Below are 16,874 nucleotides of genomic sequence, written 5' to 3'. Positions count from 1 at the left end.
TGTTTTGCTTCTGCCTTATTTCCTCCTATATGAAGTGGTGCTATCTCTGCTGTTTTTAGTATGTCAGGGATAACGCCAGTATCTAGGCTTTGTCTCCACAGAATGTGGAGGGCCTGCATTAGTGTTTTTTTACAGTTCTTGATGAATATGGAGTTCCAAGAATCCGGGCCTGGTGCAGAGTGCATAGGCATACTGATTATGGCTTCTTCAAAATCCAGTGGGGATAGGGCGACGTCTGATATTTGATTTGATGTTGGTATCATATCCATGAAAAATTCATTTGGGTTATCAACCTTTCGTGCGTGTGTTGGCTCGCTGAAAATATAGTCGTACTGCTTCCTCAGTAGGTCGCTCATTTCTTTGTTGTCATCGGTGAAAGTTCCATCTCCCTTTCCCAGGGGCCTGATACTAAATGTGGTTTTTGATCTTGATTTTGCATAGGAGAAAAAATATTTCGGATCTCTCTCTATTTCACTGAAGGCCTTTTGCTCTCTTTCCCTCTCCTGGGTTTTGTATGATTCTTGTAGCTTGAGTTCAATTGTTTCTATTTCTCTACCTAACCTTCTTCGCCGTTCTTGAGATAGGGTGCGATTCTCAAGTTGTTCCGCCATTCGTTTTCTTCGCCTATATAGAGAACGACGTTCCCGTTCCAATCTGCATCTCTTCCTCTTTTTTCTTAGCGGTATTCGGTTTGAACATATTTCTAATGCTACTGAGCTTATTTTTTCCAGGCACTGGTTCAGGTTTGCATTTTCTAGCTGTTCTTCCCAGTTTATTTCTGTGAAGTCCTGATTTATTTGCTCCCAGTTTATCTGTTTATTATTGAAGTGGAATTTGCTGAAATCTCCTCCACCGGGAATCTGAACTGGTTTTGAAGGTCTATTCGCCATGGTTGTCTTAATTTCAATTAAGTTGTGATCTGCGTAACAGGTATTTGTAATCATTATGTTCCCGATCAATTCATCATTATTAGTGAAAATGAGGTCCAGCGTGTTCTCCTTCCTAGTTGGTTCTACTATTTGCTGGTTTAAGGAAAACCTGTCGCACATCCGTAGCAAGTCATTTGCATGTGCCTGTTCATTTAGGCTACTTCCTGGTATTCTTTCTGATATTACTGTATTAGCCAGGTGCTTCAATTTCAGGTGCCATAGGTTGATGTCCCCAAGCAGGATGATGTTCGGAGCTGGATTTGTGAGGTTTTCAAAGCAGTGTTCTATTTTCATTAGTTGGTCTTTAAACTGCTGAGGGTTTGCCTCCGGCGACTTATATACAAGGACAATAACTACATTTAGGATCTCTGTTTTGATTATCAGCACTTCCACCATATCATTTGAGGTGTTTAGCAGCTCAGTACAGATGAGTGTGTCTTTGAAATAGAGGCTGATCCCACCCTGGAGCCGGAGTTTCCTATCACATCTGAAAAGATTGTACTCTGAGATCCATATTTCACCATCATGGTAGTCCTTGAAGAAGCCGGTATGGTGGTGCCACCGTATGGAAGACAAAACACTAGGAGGCGTGTTCCTTGTCCACTAAGGTCGGCGTTATGTCGTTAATGAAGTCCTTAAAGGTAAACGGATCCATATTCTTAGCTGAAAAGCAACATTTTCTTCATTAATACACATGACTACAGAGAAGTAAGCTATATTTATGACACAAACATGTGACTACAGAGAGGCAAGTTATACATATTACACGAACATGTGGCTGCAGAATGGTAAGTTATATATTACTTAAACATATATGACTAAAGAGAGGAAAACAATATTTATAAGCGAAACATGTGTCACTACAAAGAGGTGAGTTATAATTATTTAAATTTGCAGAAGTAAATGTTGTTTACTAATATTCGAGGATTTGTTTACCTGTATATAATAATTATATAATACAGCAGCTGCTAACATTCATCTATTTACAGAATTTCGATAAATTGTATATGTTCATAGATTTTAAGGCTCAATTAACAGGATCCTTCAGCTTAAATTAATTTCGAGAAGCACTTTGAATCGTAAACATTAAGAGAAGTAAATGATAACTTTTGGGTGCGTTATTCAAACAGTGGTTAGGTGTGACGACGCCTGAAACACCGTATAGAGGCCAGACGCTTCACGTACCTATCATGTAGAGGAGGAACCAGTCACCTATGTAACACCTTCGTGATATAGCCATCACCTTCTCTGAGGAGGCCAGGTGCGAGCGACTTCGCAGGAGCAGGTGGCGGACGGTGGGGGTGAAGGTGGCCAGGCGGTAGACGAGCCCCAGAGTCTAGATGACGGCTACTGTCTCAAACCTGCAACACACACACCAAGCTTAAGTTCAGGGTCACGACTCTGTGGGACAATATACATGACCTCTCGACTCCATGAAGCATACCTAATCATACTGTCTGATCGCTCTCGTTGATCATTCCATAACCTTTAACATTGTTGAGAATTAAATGTGTTTACTGCTTGATGTTTCAAATTGAATCAAGTCCCCTGATATGTCAACTTTAGGCTTTCAGCAGATAATTAGATGCATTAGTTGGTATTTATAAGACTCTGTCAAATAATCAGCATCTATTAAATAATCCACAAATGGATCAGTGAGTAACACCATAAAGATGTTTAGTTGAATTATATTTTATGTTACATACAACATGAGTCAGTCAGACAGGATTTGAGGCTCCTGACTGCCGGCCTGTAGTAATTAAAAAGTCACACCTCTAGGGTGTTCATGACTACAAGTTGACCAGGGGTAAGGTCGCGTGAATTGACCTTGCTTCTGCTAAGCTAATAATTGCAGACGGTTGGTGGTGTCTTTTCATGAAACAAGTCGCTGTCCAGGCGTGGTAGGTAGATGGCCTGAGGCTATTTACCTAGTAGGCCGAGCTAGCTCCAGGGTTCCTCCATAAATACTCAGGGAACTATACATTTGAGAGTATAGAGCATCACCAAAAAACAGAGCAGACAACGAGGCAGGACGATTGAACAGCAGCCGAGACCAGGCTGTCGGCCGGACAAGGGGACTCTGCCTGTCAACCCCCTCCACCCTCTCTCTATCCAACTTAGGCTCAGACACTTGGTGAGTTGAACTGTAAGGTGGCAAATTTAGTGTGGTTCCCACTGAAGGTGTTGTGTGATTTTCAGGGGCAGACAGCCGTAGTGTTCTCAGTGTCTTGTGTGGTGACTCACATTGTACATTTATCCTGACATGAAGAACATTAAGTTCCTTGTCTTGCATGTACTGAGTTTAGAATGGATGGTGGCAGCCTTTTCTACCTTCTCCTTTTCCTTTCTGTTCCTCTCCGTATTCTCGGTCTCTCTCTAATTTCTTTTAAAACCTTCCCTTTCACCTGACCATACTCCTCGCGACTACCAGACTCCTTCGCGTACTCCCCCCACCTCCCTTCCACCTCTCTACCTCCCTCACCACAAATCCATACCCATTACTTCATTATTCATTTCCTTTCCTTCTCAATTTCCGATACGTTACAGGTGTACAGCTCACCAGATCATCAACATTACAGCACTTGTCTGTAAGCGTCTCCATGAAGCACAGAGAACATTAAGGCAACACTTCCCAGCCACCATTTACAAACAGATAACTGGTCAGAATACGTTAAAACCAAAAAAAATTACGACACATATCACATAATTGTAATTCCTGCCCCATTAACACAACCTCAGCCATGCACACCAGAACAAGCCCAAACAACCCATCAGAAGCTCACAAACAGAAGACACTCACCAGAACCAGAGAAAGACGAAGATCTTCTGGTTGAGGATGTTGAGCGGGAGGACACAGAGAGCATCGTGTCGCATGATGGTCCCTGAAGGAACGAAGTTGTAGAAGGTGCACTTGGCCACCTTGTGGAAGATCTCCTCCATCGGGTCCAAACCTTTCAATAAGTCTTGGGTATAGCTTAAGACCCTCGGTCCATACTTGGCGAACCCAAACCCCAAGAACCTGAATAAAATGGATGGTTAATTTTACTTAAAGTTGCTTGAACACATTCAGCAATTAAACAACCAATTAAAGAGACTACGAAAATTTTTACTTGAATGGAAATATACACATAAATATGATATACAACAAATAAATTTAAATATGGAAAGACCTAAGAGCATTATTTAAGAAAGCGCAGTTCAGAGTGTGAACAATTGAGCTGAGGACTGGAAGTTCTTCAACTCAGGTCTCATTGTTGCGATACAAATAGATTCTAAGTTGTTTTGAGATCAAGTCGATGTGAATTATAAGTCAGAGCAGAACAGTGAAATACTCGTAAGGGAAAGAGGAAGGGAGTTGACCATTTCTTCCCAGTGATCCCTAACACTAGAGGAGGCAATTGGCCTCAGAGGCACACCTGTGCAGTGAGAGGCACTTATGTACACAGGTATATTAGTTAAGGTTTGGTGTTGGAAGCGTTTCCCACACACCCAACGTTACGTTTCGAACGTTACGAACTTTACGAACTTCGAACAGAGCTGATACCTGAGAAGAACTACTATAAAGCAATAAAGTTAAGTATGATGGGAACTTTCTTAATATATACAAGAAATATAAATTTTGTCCCAAGATCATTAGGTACAGAGTAGATAACTCTAGGTTTTATTATAGTTACAGTGATGAAGGTCAGTGAGTACTGATGATTATTACAGTGATGAAGATAGCGAGTACTGATGATTATTACAGTGATGAAGGTCAGTGAGTACTGATGATTATTACAGTGATGAAGATAGCGAGTACTGATGATTATTACAGTGATGAAGGTCAGTGAGTACTGATGATTATTACAGTGATGAAGATAGTGAGTACTGATGATTATTACAGTGATGAAGGTCAGTGAGTACTGATGATTATTACAGTGATGAAGATAGTGAGTACTGATGATTATTACAGTGATGAAGATAGTGAGTACTGATGATTATTACAGTGATGAAGGCAGTGAGTACTGATGATTATTACAGTGATGAAGATAGTGAGTACTGATGATTATTACAGTGATGAAGGTCAGTGAGTACTGATGATTATTACAGTGATGAAGATAGTGAGTACTGATGATTATTACAGTGATGAAGGTCAGTGAGTACTGATAATTATTACAGTGATGAAGATAGTGAGTACTGATGATTATTACAGTGATGAAGGTCAGTGAGTACTGATAATTATTACAGTGATGAAGATAGTGAGTACTGATGATTATTACAGTGATGAAGATAGTGTGTAGTGAAGATATGGGCTCCATTACCCAAGCAGCCCCTGGGTACTCATTTTTACCTGCTTGATGGGGTTCTGGGAGTTCTTCTACTCTTCGGGCCGGGTTGACTTGTGAGAGTTTGGTCCACCAGGCTGTTGCTTGGAGCGGCCCGCAGGCCCGCATACCCACCACAGCCCGGTTGATCCAACACTCCTTGAAGGAATAAATCTAGTTTCCTCTTGAAGATGTCCACGGTTGTTCCGGCAATATTTCTTATGCTCGCTGGGAGGATGCTGAAGAACTGTGGACCTCTGATATTTATAGTGTTCTCTGATTGTGCCTATGACACACCTGCTCTTCTCTGGGTCTATTCAGCATTTTCTTCCATATCGTTCACTCCAGTACGTTACTTTACTGTGTAGATTTGGTACTGGGCCCTCCAGTATCTTCCACGTGTATATTATTTGGTATCTCTCTCGTCTTCTTTCTAGTGAGAACATTTGGAGAGCTTTGAGACGATCCCAATAATTTAGGTGCTTTATCGCGTCTATGCGTGCCGTATATGTTCTCTGTACTCCCTCTATTTCAGCAATCTCTCCTACTCTGAAAGGGGAAATGAGTACTGAGCAGTACTCAAGACGGGACAACACAAGTGACTTGAAGAGTACAACCACTGTGATGGATCCCTGGATTAGAAAGTTCTCGTAATCCATCCGATCATTTTTCTGGCTGACGCAATATTTGTCACATACATTTTTAGTACATACATATATTTCTTTAGAAGTATATTAAAAAAAAAACTATATATTTTAAATTAGCGAATTTAAAATATATATGTTTTATATATATATAGAAAAAGACAGAAATGCAACAGATTGTCGTCTTACTTGTCAGTTAAGTACATCTGTCCGACGACGTTGACGAAGTTGAGTAGCTCGAACAGGAAGAACTGGTATGCATAGACGTCATGGTGGTGGAAGTAATTTTCGAAGTACTTGTTACGAATCCCACTAGGATTCTGCCATTACTCTTGATTCTCATATTACTTTATTGTCTTGTTCTTTAATATAGCATCTAGTTGTATGATATAAGATTTTGTATGTTATATATATATAGTATAGCATGCAGTAGTGTGCATGAGTTACATTATATTGTGTGAGGCTTTTGGTGTTAATTTCTCATGTAGTTTCTCCGTGTGGGCGGTTGACCATATTTGGATATGGCCAGTGTGGGAACATTGTTGTCAATTGAGTGTCTATAGTTTCACCTTAAATTATGCCCATATTTGGTTTCTGTATTATTGTATGGAATGTTGTACCAGTGTTTACTATTCTTTAGTTTAACAATGTTTTGAATATTAGTGCTGCGTTTTATTATTAGATTTTCCACAATGTTTTGTGTGGACGGTTAGTTGATTTTTTGGTAGACGCTTGGCCTGCGGTCCAAGGCGTGGGCAGAAGCGTGGCGGCTGAAGTCTAGAGGAGATGTGTTTTAAGTTAAGTCATTGGTCACTGTTATTTTAGCCCATATAAATGTTAATTATCTGGTTAGATGATATTGTATATATCTCTCTAATTAATCCATGTCTTAGTGATAGTGCTCATGTCTCAATAAGGAGGTTATTCTATGATTTGCATGCTGAAGAATATTTCTGGTTATTATTTATACATTTAAGTGTGGTTATGATTGTCCCCCTTAGCATAAATATATTGTTCTCCATTTTATGCAGTGATGTATATTTACCCCTAGACAGTTGTTGGCAAGGCCGATTTATTATCTTTTTATTGCACTGCGGGGAGAAGAACCTTATTTAGTCTCAAGGGTGGTAACAAATGAGGGTCTGTGTCCGGGAGAATAAGCCTTAATTCTCTGTAATGTTGTACAATTAACAGTGCTAATTATTAATAGCAATTGCCTTCCTAGGTACTCTGAAGTCTAGTGACACCAAATCAAGCCTGTGAAATTATCTGTTCAATCTGAGCTGCTGTGAAAACTTCTCAACGCTTCACGATTTGAGGTAAGTGTTCAGCTTGTGCCAGGGGCCAAGCATAATTTTCAGTGTTGTTTCAAGTGTAAGTTGTGATTATTGAGCCAACCATGGAGGATCAGGTTGCTGCGCTGGTAGATCAGCCAAATTTTGGTAAAATTAAAGACTTAAAGAAGTCTGGTTTGTTATTGCTGGCTGATAAATTGAACATAGCAGTTTCCAGTAAAATGTTGAAAGCTCAAGTGTTAAGAGTGATTGTCACACACTTGGTGGAGGAGGAGAGACTTGAAGAAGAGTGTTTGGGAGAGTTAGAAGAAGAGTCAAGTGACAAGGTGGCAATCTTAAAGTTGGAGTTGGAGACTAAATTAGAAATGGCTAGGCTGGCAGCAGACAAGCAGAGGTTGGAGTTGCAGAACCAGACAAAACACCTTGAGTTGGAGGCTCAGTTAAGACTAGCAGAGCAACAAACTAAGCAAACCGAGCAGCAGACTAGACAATTAGAAATTCAGCAGAGTATTGCTGAAAATAATAACAGGTTAGAACAGCAGAGAATTGCAGCAGGGCAAGGTAACACTAGTAATAATCCAGAGAGTACAAATAGTTCTTCCAAGTACAGTAAACATGTAGAATTACCTAAGTTTAATGAAGAAGATCCAGAAATATTTTTCTTGCACTTTAAGAAACTAGCAGTCAGCATGAACTGGCCTGTCGATCAATGGGTTAGCATATTACAAGGACAATTTAAGGGTAAAGCTCAAGAGTTATTTGCATCTTTGCCGGCTGAGAATTCTTTCGATTTTAAATTTGTTCTGCAGAGTATTTTGAATGCTTACCAGCAGATCCCAGAGGCACATAGAATCAAATTCAGAAGTTTAAAAAGAGCACATGACCAGACTATTTCTGACTTTGTAAGAGTAAAATTAAATCACTTTGACAGATGGATTAAAGCACTTAATATTACAGAGTTTGAGACTTTAAGAGACCTCATAGTAACTGAGGAAGTAGTGGGATGTCTACCAGAGAAATTAGCTTTATTTATGGCTGAAAATAAACAAACCACTGATCTTATCAAATTAGCCAAGCTAGCTGATGAACATGAACTACTTACTAAAGTACCTTTCAGAGCACCAATTAACCATTTTAATGCAAAAACTAATCATTATGCTCATAAAAATCATGTTTTCCAGACTCGACCAGCTACTTCACCTTCTCCCCTTAACCCTTCTCCTGTAAAGCCTAAATCTGAGGAACAGACAGGGTTGTCAACCTCAAGTAATGTAGTGATTAAGCCTGTAGTGGGTTCGGCTGTTCCGACCACTAGCAGGTATTGCACGCATTGCAGGAGAAGAGGTCATGTGGTAAATTCATGTTATGCTTTGCACCCAGAGTTAAGACCAACTGGTCTCATTTATTGTAGAGGTGTGCAAAATAAATTTACTAATAAACATGTAACTGTAAACCCCAATTGGGTGAAACAGTATTCTCCATATATGTCCTCAGGTGAAGTTTTGTGTGTTAATGGGAAATGGAAGCCAGTGGTTCTTCTTCGTGATACTGGTGCTTCCCAAACCTTAATTTCTGCCAGTATACTCTCTAATGTTGAAAAGAGAGATACTAGGAAGTCTGTAGTTCTTCAGAGTGTTGCAGGATGTAAAACTGTACCTCTGATAGATGTTACTTTAAGATCCACCATTACTCCAAGTGTATGCACTGTGGGTGTTAGTACCCAGTTGCCCATCCCAGGTGTGGATGTTATATTGGGTAATGATGTGGCCATAAATCATGTTGTGGGTAAGATTGATCCCCGTTTGTGTAAACAGCCAGTTGCAGACCATGTTTATTCTGCCTGTGCTGAAGTTAGTTCTATGAATGAACCTGTTGTAGAAGATGGTTTTGTCCATTCTACCTGTGCTGATGTCAGTACTAATATAAATCCAGTTGTCAGTTCTGATGTTGTTACTCAAGCATTTGTTCCAGTAACCAGTACCCCTTCAGTGGAGAAGTGGGATGTGGTTGTTCCAGATTCCTGTGTGGCCGATTTAGTTGTTGAGAGTAAGCCTGATACTATGACTCTGCTTTATTCCAATAAATTGGGAAAGGATGTCCATGTACCATTGTCTTGCCCGCTCACTACGAACGTTGTGCCAGGAGTTGAGAGAAACTTAAAAGCCACGACTCTGTATTCCAGCCAAGTGAATGGTTTAGGACAAGATGTCGGGTTGGCAGAAGTATTCCCGCTCACTCCAAGTTTAGAATCAGTTGTCGAGAGTAAGTCTGTTGTAGAGGCCCCGCCTCACCCTAGTCAAGGTGATATAATAGGGGAGGAGGTCAAACTACCTGTTACTTGCCCGCTCGTTTCAGATTCCCTTAATTTAAGTGCATTGAGTAGAACTGACCCTAAGATTTCAGAGAGAAGCAAGGAGACAGTCAGTACTGTAGATCCAGTTTTGGAGAGTGTGGGAAAGCAGCCAGAGGATCAGCTTCTGTTGAGTAGATGGAGACCCAGTGAGCCTCCCTCTTCAGTTGTCTGTGAGGATGTGACCCAGCTTGGTAGTGATATTATTGATTGTGAGCAGACAGTACTCCGAGCAGCTCCAGAAGTCATGGGAGGAAATTTTGGTAAAACAATTAAGAGTGGTAAAGTAGCAATTGGATCTAAGTTGCGGAGTTGTGATTCTTATTCCATGTGGAGTAAGTATTTCTCATTGTGTACCTTGAGTCAGAGTGTGTGTAGGATGTTGAAATCTACTTTTATTCTGCAGGAGCCATTTTCTTGTGAAGTAATGGACTGTGGGACATCTTTGTCCAGCCTTGTGGTTGAGCAGAGAGAGTTTACTCAAGTAGATTGTGCAACCAGTAGTTCTGAGGAAGTGGTGAGTTATACTAGAGCCGTGTCTCTATATTCAGATCCAGTTTATTTTGATGCACGAGTGATAAAAGTGTATGTTCCACTCAAGTGTGGTGTTGATTTTCAGAGTCATATTGGAGTTGACTTTCAGAGTCATATTGTGGGTGAAGGATTAAATCATACTGGGGAGCAGATGTTTGAGGCTCCAGGTGTGTATTTCAAGTTGGGGCATAAGGTTATCCTACCTAGTGTTAATCATTGTGAAGGGTTTCAGATTGTCCTTGGGCGTTTCTCAGGTAATCTGCTGTGCATCTTCAAGATGTTAAGACCCTTAAACCTCTTGGTTGATTGTTTGTCATCAGACGTAAATCACTTGGGAAGTGATGGTGAGGTTTGTCAAGTTTTCGGCATGTTTTACTTAGTCTTTTGGAAGACTAGAAGGTTGATGATAGTGTGTGTTGTGTTCAAGTTCACCATCAGGAGGTGTGAACTTGTCTTGAGAGTTATGATTGAGATATGGTGCCGAGGCATATGCCTGTTTTCTTTCACTGATCGTTATGACAGAGTTATGAGGCAATTGATTTCTGTGTTCCTTATGGATCATCTGAGTCAGTTCGATCAGGTAGTCTTTGCACTTATCTTGGGTTGTATTTCTTGGTTTGAAGGTCAAAGGTTTGCTAAGTCGGTGTCTTGTGTTTCGGAAGGTTCTATGAATGGGAAAGTTTTATACATAATTGTGAGGTTTAATGCTAATTTCTCTAATTTTAGTATCCATTGGGCGAGAGTATGTGTTCCACAGAGGATCAAGAGTGATGAAGAGCAGATGTCTGTGTCAGAGCATACCCAGGAGAAGTCCCAAATCTACTCAACATCCAGTCAGCTTCAATTAATCAGTTCAGCTCCAGAAAAAGGGAGTAATGGGAAAGGGAGTCTGTCTTGGAAAATGTCACCATATAGAAAATGGATCAATTGGAAATATGGGACTGATCTCAGAGAAATAGTAGCAACAGATAGAAAGATAAATTGCCGTGATAGCTGTGTGAAAGCAGCTACCTTTCTTGACAATTCTAATAATGATAATGTTGTAGATAAGAGTGTGAAATATGATCTGAAACTAAGTGATATAAATGAGATAGTACCCTGGAGAGATAAATTTGCATACTCCAGTGAAACCTATGTAGTGTTTCTATTCATAAGATGTATGAAATTTTTGTATTTTTTTACTGTGTGAGATTTCGTTGCTTTGCACTTGAATTTTAGTCGAAGCATTTTCATGTTTTATTTTCATGTTATATTACATGTTATATGTCATGCAGTCAAAAAAAATGAAATCAACCTTCAGTTAATTTCATTTTTTTCTTAGGGGACGGGAGGGATGTTACGAATCCCACTAGGATTCTGCCATTACTCTTGATTCTCATATTACTTTATTGTCTTGTTCTTTAATATAGCATCTAGTTGTATGATATAAGATTTTGTATGTTATATATATATAGTATAGCATGCAGTAGTGTGCATGAGTTACATTATATTGTGTGAGGCTTTTGGTGTTAATTTCTCATGTAGTTTCTCCGTGTGGGCGGTTGACCATATTTGGATATGGCCAGTGTGGGAACATTGTTGTCAATTGAGTGTCTATAGTTTCACCTTAAATTATGCCCATATTTGGTTTCTGTATTATTGTATGGAATGTTGTACCAGTGTTTACTATTCTTTAGTTTAACAATGTTTTGAATATTAGTGCTGCGTTTTATTATTAGATTTTCCACAATGTTTTGTGTGGACGGTTAGTTGATTTTTTGGTAGACGCTTGGCCTGCGGTCCAAGGCGTGGGCAGAAGCGTGGCGGCTGAAGTCTAGAGGAGATGTGTTTTAAGTTAAGTCATTAGTCACTGTTATTTTAGCCCATATAAATGTTAATTATCTGGTTAGATGATATTGTATATATCTCTCTAATTAATCCATGTCTTAGTGATAGTGCTCATGTCTCAATAAGGAGGTTATTCTATGATTTGCATGCTGAAGAATATTTCTGGTTATTATTTATACATTTAAGTGTGGTTATGATTGTCCCCCTTAGCATAAATATATTGTTCTCCATTTTATGCAGTGATGTATATTTACCCCTAGACAGTTGTTGGCAAGGCCGATTTATTATCTTTTTATTGCACTGCGGGGAGAAGAACCTTATTTAGTCTCAAGGGTGGTAACAGTACTCAATCACAAACTTGGTCCTCTCTCTCCTGCGGTCGTGGCTCAGGGCGAGCAGGTTGAGCTCGGCGACCAGGCCGCTCACACAGCCTCCCTCCAGCCGCTTCCAGATGAAGCGAGGCACGTAAAACATCCCAGCCTACGGACGGAACTGTATTGTGAAAGTGGCCTGACCGTGGCCAGGCTGTAGGGAAGGAGTCATTTAGTGAAGGAAGTACCGTGCTTCTACACTACAGCAATGTTCTTGGTCTACTATTTCTCTGTATTTGTGTTGTATTCTGAAACTTCTGTGGAAGTGTTTCCTCTCTGTGTTCGTTGTGTTGTGGGGTCACCGGGTCTAGGAACAGGTTAGGATGAGATGTTTAAGTAGTTTGTATTCCGATCTCAGTTATCCGGCCATGTATTTATTGAGCTCCTGTTTTCGTTGTATATTTTGTTATGTTCATTGCATTTTGTTCACAATACGTTGAATATTGTACTCTATACCTTACCTTGAGGTTACCTTAAGGTGCTTCCGGGGCTTAGCGTCCCCGCGGCCTGGTCGTCAACAAGGCCTCCTGGTTGCTGGACTGATCAACCAGGCTGTTGGATGCGGCTGCTCGCAGCCTGGCGTATGAGTCACAGCCTGGTTAATCAGGTATCCTTTGGAGGTGCTTATCCAGTTCTCTCTTGAACACTGTGAGGGGATTGCCAGTTATGACCCTTATGTGTAGCGGAAGCGTGTTGAACAGTCTCGGGCCTCTGGTGTTGATAGAGTTCTCTCTCAGAGTACCTGTTGCACCTCCGCTTTTCAACAGGGGTATTCTGCACATCCTGCAATGTCTTCTGGTCTCATGTGATGTTATTTCTGTGTGCAGGTTTGGGACCAGCCCCTCTAATATTTTCCACGTGTAAATTATTATGTATCTCTCCCGCCTGCGCTCAAGGGAGTACAGATTTAGGCTCTTTAGTCGGTCCCATTAGTTTAGGTGTTTTACTGAGTGGATTCTAGCAGTAAAGGATCTCTGCATGCTCTCCAGGTCAGCAATTTCTCCAGTTTTGAAAGGGGCTGTCATTGTGCAGCAGTACTCCACTCTAGAGAGCACAAGCGTTTTGAAAAGTGTCATCATCGGTATAGCATCTCTAGTGTGAAAGTTCTTGTTATCCAACTTGTCATTTTTCTTGCAGTTGTGACGGCTACTTTATTGTGTTCTTTAAAGGTAAGGTCTTCCGACATGAATACACGCAGATCCTTTACATTACCTTTTCGTTCTATGTTATGATTTGCCTGAGTTTTGTACTTGGTTTCCGTTTTTATATTTTCATTTTTTCCATAGCGCATGAGCTGGAACTTATCTTCGTTAAACACCATATTATTTTCTGTAGCCCATAGAAAGACCTGATCTACATCTGACTGGAGGTTTGCCGTGTCCTCTATATTGCCTACTCTCATGAAGATCCTAGTGTCATCTGCAAAGGATGATACAGTGCTATACGTTGTGTTCTTGTCTATGTCTGATATGAGGATGAGAAAAAGTACTGGAGCAAGCACAGTACCCTGGGGGACTGAGCTCTTCACGGTTGATGGGCTGGATTTTATTTTGCTCACTATTATACATTGGGTTCTGTTGGTCATGAAATTGTAGATCCATCTGCCTATTTTTACGGTAATTCTTTTTGGATGCATTTTATGTGCAATAAGGACATGATCACATTTATCAAAAGCTTTCGCGAAATCTGTGTAAATTACATCAGCGTTTTGTTTGTCTTCCATAGCATCTAATGCCATATCATAGTGGTCCAGCAACTGCGACAGGCAGGAGCACCCTGTTCTGAAACCATCTTGTCCGGGGTTATGGAGATGCTGTGATTCCATGTAATTTGTGATCTTACTTCTTAGCACTCTCTCAAAAAATTTTATATTGTGCGATGTTAGTGCTATCGGTCTGTAATTTTTTGCCTCTGCCTTATTTCCTCCTTTATGAAGTGGTGCTATCTCTGCTGTTTTTAGTATATCAGGAATAACGCCAGTATCTAGGCTTTGTCTCCACAGAATGTGGAGGGCCTGCGATAGTGTTTTTTTTACAGTTCTTGATGAATATGGAGTTCCAAGAATCCAGGCCTGGTGCAGAGGGCATAGGCATACTGTTTATGGCTTCTTCAAAATCTAGTGGGGATAGGGTGACGTCAGATACATGATTTGATGTTGGTATCATATCCATGAAAAATTCATATGGGTTATAAATCTTTAGTGCGTTTAATGGCTCACTGAAAACAGAGTCGTACTGCTTCCTCAGTAGCTCGCTCATTTCTTTGTTGTCATCGGTGAAAGTTCCATCTCCCTTTCGCAGGGGCCCGATACTAGATGTGGTTTTTGATCTTGATTTTGCATAGGAGAAAAAATATTTCGGATTTCTCTCTATTTCACTGATGGCATTTTCCTCTCTTTGCCTCTCCTGGGTTTTGTATGATTCTTGTAGCTTGAGTTCAATTGTTTCTATTTCTCTACCTAACCTTCTTCGCCGTTCTTGAGATAGGGTGCGACTCTCATGTTGTTCCGCGATTCGTTTTCTTCGCCTATATAGGGAACGACGTTCCCTTTCCAATCTGCATCGCTTTCTTTTTTTCTTAGGGGTATGCGGTTTGAACATATTTCTAGTGCTACTGAGCTTATATTTTCCTGGCACTGGTTCAGGTTTGTAATTTCCAGCTGTTCTTCCCAGTTTATTTCTGTGAAGTCCTGGTTTATTTGCTCCCAGTTTATCTGTTTATTATTGAAGATGAATTTGCTGAAATCTCCTCCACCGGGAATCTGGACTGGTTTTGAAGGTCTACTCTCCATGGTTGTCATAACTTCAATTAAGTTGTGATCTGAGTAACAGGTATTTGTAATCATTATGTTCTTGATCAATTCATCATTATTAGTGAAAATGAGGCCAGCGTGTTCTCCTTCCTAGTTGGTTCTACTATTTGCTGGTTTAAGGCAAACCTGTCGCACATCCGTAGCAGATCATTTGCATGTGCCTGTTCATTTAGGATACTTCCTGGTATTCTTTCTGATTTTACTGTATTAGCCAGGTGCTTCCATTTCAGGTGCCATAGGTTGAAGTCCCCAAGCAGGATGATGTTCGGAGCTGGATTTGTGAGGTTTTCCAAACAGTGCTCTATTTTCATTAGTTGGTCTTTAAACTGCTGAGGGTTTGCTTCCGGTGACTTATATACAAGGACAATAACTACATTTAGACTCTCTATTTTGATTATCAGCACTTCCACCATATCATTTGAGGTGTTTAGCAGCTCAGTACAGATGAGTGTGTCTTTGATGAAGAGGCTGACCCCACCCTGAAGCCGGTGTTTCCTATCACATCTGAAAAGATTGTACTCTGAGATCCATATTTCACCATCATGGTAGTCCTTTGTGTGTGTTTCTGTTAGGGCTACAAACACTGCATTTGCCTCATGAAGGAGACCATCAATAAAATGAACTTTGTTGGATTTGCGTGTTTTTATACCCTGGATGTTGGCAAATATAAATTATGTTATAGTGTTAGTGGAAGTGCTGGATGCCTTACTTGGTGTTAATATCTGAGGCTCTGGTAAGGAGGCCACTGTGTTTGCGTCCAGGGTGTGTTGTTTTGGAAGTGTTTCGTCCAGTTATATTATACTATTATATTAAATTAAATATTATACAGTGCATAATATTTTCTTTGCATTGAATACTGTACTCTATTCGTTATACATTGTGCTGTATACGTTGTATATTGTGTCCTATACATTACATAAGGGTAGTTATCGTTGTATATCCAGGTGGTACAGGCAAAGGAGCAACACAACCTGGATACACACAGGCGAGCTCTTACACAAGACATTCGTCTCACACATACTAATAGTATGTATTCTGCTTGGGTGATTGTGCCACCTGTGTCGCATAGTGATCGTCGATTAAGAGTGTCAGGGAAGAGACTGGTCCTCGCTGGTATCGTCCTTCCATCTAGCAACCTGTCCTCCTACATAGAACGTCGCTTTCGCCTGCATTCCTTTTCCCCCGTTCCAACCCAAATCCATATCCTAACCCCCTTCCAAGTGCAATATAGTCGTAATTCCTGGTGTTTTCTCCTGATATTTCTCTTTTTATATGGTACAATATACGTTGAACTGTATGCAAGTCCCACTGGTAAAATATACATTCAACTGAATAGAAGTTTTATTGGCAATATATGAAATCGATACATCAATTTAGAGATCTCTACATTTCAACACCAATGATTTCCAAACAATAGCAATACACAATATGCTAAAAATAATAATAACAGTAATATATGTGGGAATTTTTTCCCACATATCAATATTATCATCTAAGAAATTTATTATATCTATATCATATCTATATCATATCTAAATCATATCAAAATCATATCCGAATCATTATAGATTCATTATACATCTTGATCCTAGATGACAATGCCCCTAGGATCACGTACACCATAGAGCCCTCTAGGTGCCTACGTGACTTTGTACATGATCTCTCAAGGATCCAGAAGCTTCTAGAAGGATTTCTTAATTAAAAAACTTTTTGAGCATGATTCGATTTGTGGTAGAGATTATAAATCGAATCCTTAATAAGAATCAGTGGTACTATCAAGTAGTACTTATAATCTTTAAATCCTATAT

The 16,874-nt window shown here is 40.1% G+C and overlaps 1 pseudogene; it reads right to left on the bottom strand.

The window, feature by feature from the left end:
- Positions 1–1,509: 1,509 nt before the first annotated feature.
- Positions 1,510–16,072, bottom strand: LOC123747710 (innexin inx2-like; annotated as a pseudogene).
- Between the last annotated feature and the right edge of the window lie 802 nt (positions 16,073–16,874).

This window comes from Procambarus clarkii, chromosome 9 (assembly GCF_040958095.1).
Source record: "Procambarus clarkii isolate CNS0578487 chromosome 9, FALCON_Pclarkii_2.0, whole genome shotgun sequence".
NCBI lineage: Eukaryota > Metazoa > Arthropoda > Malacostraca > Decapoda > Cambaridae > Procambarus > Procambarus clarkii.
Note: the sequence above shows the minus strand (reverse complement) of the source record. Positions and strands in the feature narration are given on the sequence as shown.